The following is a 5,382-nucleotide window of genomic DNA, read 5'->3' on the forward strand; positions in this document are numbered from 1 at the left end:
TCTCTTGACAACTACCTCCCTGCCTGATAGGTATATATTTATCAAGGACCCGCAGTAGCTATTCCTTGAATAAGGTCCACATTTCAAGAGTGTCCATCCCCTGTAGTTTCCTTCCCCATCCTATGCATCCTAAATCTGGCCTAACTGCATCATAATTGCCTTTCTCCCAATTATACCTCTTTCCCTGCCCATTGCTATTGCAAACATAACCGAATTGTAGTCACTATTGCCAAAGTACTCATCTACCTCCCAATCTAACACCTGGCCGGGCTCATTACCCAGTACCAAATCCATTCTGGCCATCGCCCCTCGTTTGCCTGCCTACATACTGTGTCAGAAAACCCTCCTGCAAACATTGAACAAAAACTGACCCATCTAAACTACTTGAACTACAGTATTCCCAGTAAATATTTGGAAAGTTAAAGTTCCCCATAACAGCTACTCTGTTACTCTCGCTTCGATCCAGAATCATCTTCGCTATCCTTTCCTCTACATCTCTGGAACTATTCAGAGGCCTATAGAAAACTCCCACAGGGTGACCTCTCCTTTCTTATTTCTAACCTCAGCCCAAACTGCCTCAATAGATGAGTCCTCAAACGTTCTCTTAGCTGCTGTAAAACTGCCCTTGACCAACAATGCCACACCACCATCTATTTTACCATCTTCTCTGTTCTTACTGAAACATCTAAATCCTGGAACCAGCAGCAACTATTCCTGTCCCTCCTATTGCCATGTCTCTGAAATGGCCACAACATCGAAATCCCAGGTACCAATCCAAGCTGCAAGTTCACCCACCGGATGCTCCTGGCATTGAAGTACACACATTTCAAACCAACTTCCTGATTGCCGGTGTCCTCTTGCAACCTGGTAAACCTATCCCTGACCTCATTACCCTCAACCTCCTGTACACAGGGATAAATTCATATTCCCAACCCTGGCTGCATGAGTTTAAACCACTCCTCCCCTCAAAGAGCATTAATAAATTCCCTCCCCCCAGGATATTGGTTCAGGTGAAGACTATCCTGTTTTTAGAGGTCCCACATTCCCCAAAAAGAGCTCCAATTATCCAAGAATCCAAAACCCTCCCTCCTGCACCATTCCTGCAGCCATGTGTTCAGCTCCACTCTCACTCTGTTCCTTGCTTCACTAGCACATGGCATGGGCAACAAACCAGAGATAACAACTCTGTTTGTTCTCAGGCTAAGCTTCCACCCAAGTTCCCTGAATTTCTGCCTTCGATCCCACCTTTCTTCCTTCGTTGGTGCCGATATGGGCCACAACTTGGGGCTGCTCCCCCTCCCCCTCAAGAATCCCCAAAACACAATCAGAGACATCACAAACCCTGACACCTGGGAGGCAACACACCAACTGTGAATCTCTCTCGTTCCCACAAAACATCCTATCTGTTCCCCTAACTATGGAGTCCACAATGACTAAAGGTCTGCTCCTCTTCCCCCTTCCCCTCTGAGCAACAGGGACAGACTCTGCGCCAGAGACCTGTGCCCCATTGCTTATCCCTGGTAAGTCCCACTTGTTGTTGAGGGGAACCATCACAGGAGATCTGTGAAATGCCTGCCGGTTCCCTTTCCTACCCCTGACGGTAACCCATCCACCTTCTTCACATGGCTGTGGAGTAACTACCTCCCTGTAACTCCTCTCAATAATCCCCTCTGCCTCTGAATGATCCAAGGTTCATCAAGTTCCAGTTCCAGTTCTCTAACACAGTTCTTGATGAGCTGGAGTTGGGTGCACTTCCCACAGATGAAGTCAGCAGGGACACTAAGGATGACCCTTACCTCCCACATACTGCAGGAAGAACATTCAACTGCCATAACCTCCATTCCCATTATTCTAAATTCCCAAATGGACTGCTGAAAAAATGAAACACAAAAGAAGAAGGAGAATGGGTAGGAGATACGACCTGAGTAGTGTTTCAGTAAAGCAACCACCCAAATATGTAACCTTGTGACCTCTCTGACTGCCATCAGGAACTGAAGGACAGGCTCTGGGCCTACCACAACCTGGAGAACACAGGCTTCGGGCCTACAAGAACCAGGAAAATCAAACTCCGGACCTACCACAACTAGGAGAATGCAGCTCCCGGCCCACTGCAAACTGGAGATCGGGGTTCCCGGCCTACCACAAGAACGTGACCTGGATTGGGGCCTACTACAACTAGGAGACCCAAGCTCCAGACCTACCACAACCAGGACACCCAGGCGCCTGACCTATCACAAACAGGAGACCCAGGCTCCATGTTCACCACAACCAGAGGAATCCAGCTCCAGACCTACTAAAACCAGGAGACCTGAGCTCCGGGCCTAATAAAATCAAGGAGACCCTGGTTCCAGGCATACAACCCAGGAGACCCATGTTTCAGGCCTATCACAATCAGGAGGCATGGGCTCCAAGCCTACCACAGGCCCCAGGACTACCACTATCAGAAGAACCCAGCTCCAGGCCTATCACAATCAGGAGAACCCAGGCTCTGGGCCAGCCTCAACCATGTGGACCCGGATTCTGAGTCAGCCACAACCAGGAGAAGCCAGTTCTGGGCTTAACATAAACAGGAGAGCTGGGCTCGGGGCCTACCTCACCAGGAGACCCAGGTTCTGGGCCTACCAGAACCAGGCAAATCTGAGCTCTGGGTCTACCATAAACAGGAGAATCCGGCTCCGGGCCTACCACAACCAATAACTGTTGCTACACTGATAAACAAGAGTCCCTGCTGTGAGCCGACCCCAACCAGGCATCCCTAGCTCCACTGTCAGGCCAGGCCAGATCACTGCCTTACCAAAAGAACCCCTTCTCCACAATGTCACCTTCTTTGCTGCCAACAGGAAGAAGAAGAAGAAAAAATTTTAAAATCAAAGCAAGGGTAAGGGAAGAAGGGAAGAAGCTGCCACCCAAAGTGGATGGGTCGAGGAGCCCGAACGCTGCCTAACGTGCCAGCACCACCATGTTGAATGTTGCTACCAGGCCAGTCCTGTCAGGATCTGCTCTGAATATGTGGGTATTCACAATCACACATTATCAAACTGTTCATGTCAGTTTGTTTTGTGAAACTGGGAGTGTTATGTTTCTGTCAGTTTCTGCTATGCAGATACTTGTGTGTATCACATGACCTTTCTCATGTGATCAGGTACTGCAATGTCAATGTACAACTGTAGCTATGGACCTTTTCTTCATACTGTTTATCTTTGTTTCTGCTATGTCAATTCTTGAGTGAAGTTATCGGTCTGTAACTCTCAGTTTTGCGTTTTAATGTGTGAGTGTGGTTATCAATCTCTACTAGTCAGTTTTGATTTTGTGACTATTTGTGTCTGAGAGTTTCTGCTATGTGAATATGTGAATGTCGTTATCAATCTGTACATGTCTGTTTCTGCTGTGTGAACATTTCAATTTGGTATCAATATGTATCTGTCAGTTCTGTTCTGTGAAAATGTGAGTTTATTTATCAATCTATTAATATCATTTTCTGTGACATCACTGTTTGTGTGCAGTTATCGTCACAGAGCCATGGAAATAGACCCTTCAGTCAAACTCATCCATTCCAACCAGATATCTTAACCTAATTGAGTCCCATTTGCCAGCACTTGGCCCATATCCCTCTGAACCCTTCCTATTCATATACCCATCCAGATGCATTTTACATGCTGTAATTGTACCAGCCTCATCCACTTCCCTCTGGCAGCTCATTGTATACACGCACAACCCTCTGCATGAAAGAGTTGCCACTTATGTTCCTTGTAAGTTTTTCCCCTCTCAGCTCCCCCCCCCCCAGCCCTCTACTTCTGAACTCCCCACCCCATTATCAATGTATTTATGTGAATGTCTAAGTCTATGTATCAGCCTGTGCGTTTAGTTATCAACCTCTATGTCAGTTTATGTTGTATCAATTCTTGCATGAAGTTGTCAATACGTCAGTCTCTGCTATGTAAATATAGTAATCACTCTGTACCTGTCAGTTTCTGAAATATGAATTTGAGAGTGTAGTTGTCAATCTGTCCATTCCAGCTTCGGTTATGTGTGGGAGTGTACTTATCAGGCTGTATCAGTTGCTGCTATGTAATTATGTCTGTTGATGTTTCAATACGTAACTCCAGTTCTTTTTTTATATAATTCCTTCGCAGGATGTAGGCATCACTGGCCACTCCCACGTGGGCCTCCACAGCTACAATAGACACTGCTCCATCAACAAAGATTGAAGTGAGACTTTCCTGGTGCAGATTCATGGTCTCATAAGACTAACGGATGCCAACACCAGGCATCATTGGCGACGTCAGCATTTATTGCCCATCCCTATTTGCCCAGAGAGCAATTAAAAGTCAACCACATTGCTGTGGGTCTGGAGTCACATGAAGGCCAGAGCAGGTCAGGATGGCAGTTTCCGTCTCTAGTTAGTGAAATAGTTGGGGTTTTCCAACAATCGGCAATGGTTTTATGGCCATCATTAGAGTCTTAATTCTGGATTTTTATTGAATTCAAATTTCACTGCTTACTGAGGCTGGATTTGAACCCTGGTTCCCAAAACATTACCTGGTCCTCTGGATTAACAGTTGAAAGTTGTGGCACTGGAAAAGCACAGCAGGTCAGGCAGCATCCAAGGAGCAGGAGAATCAATGTTTTGGGCATAAGCCTTCATCAGGAATACTGGGGAGGGGAATGGGGGGAAAGGGGAATGAGAAGTAAATAGAAAGTTGGGAGTGGGGCTGGGGGATGGTAACTGGGAAAGTTATAGGTACATGGAGGTGGAGGGGTGATGGTGGTAGGTCAGAGAGGAGGGTGGAGCAGATAGGTGTGAAGGAAGATGGATAGGTAGGACAGTTCAAGAAGGTGGTGCCAATTTGGAGGGCTAGATCTAGGATTAGATGGGGGGAGAGGAGATGAGGAAACTGGTGAAATTGACGTTGATGCGATGTGATTGGAGGGTCCCAAGATGGAACATGAGAGTTCTTCACCCAGGCTTTGAGTGGCTTAGATTTGGTGGTGGAAGAGGCCCAAGACTTGCATGTCCTTGGATGGAGTGGGGGGGGGGGGGCGTGTTAAAGTGGTTAGCCACTGGACGGTGGGGTTGTTTGGTACGTGTGTCCCAGAGATGTTCTCTAAAACATTCTGCAAGTTGCCATGTAGAGAGAACCACATCGAGAGAGAAGTGTTTGGATGTGCAGGAAAATCTCTGCCAGGTGTGGAAGGATCCTTTGGGGCCTTTGGTGGAAGTAAGAACAAAGAATTTTACAGCATAAGATCAGGCTGTTCGGCCGTCCAAGCCTGTGCCGAAACAGATCCTCTATCGAAACCTGACGCATATTTTCTAAAGATCTATGTTCCTTAGCTCCCTGCCCATATCTGTCTGGACGCATCTCAAATGACGCTATCATT

This window comes from Chiloscyllium plagiosum, chromosome 47 (genome assembly GCF_004010195.1).
Source record: "Chiloscyllium plagiosum isolate BGI_BamShark_2017 chromosome 47, ASM401019v2, whole genome shotgun sequence".
NCBI lineage: Eukaryota > Metazoa > Chordata > Chondrichthyes > Orectolobiformes > Hemiscylliidae > Chiloscyllium > Chiloscyllium plagiosum.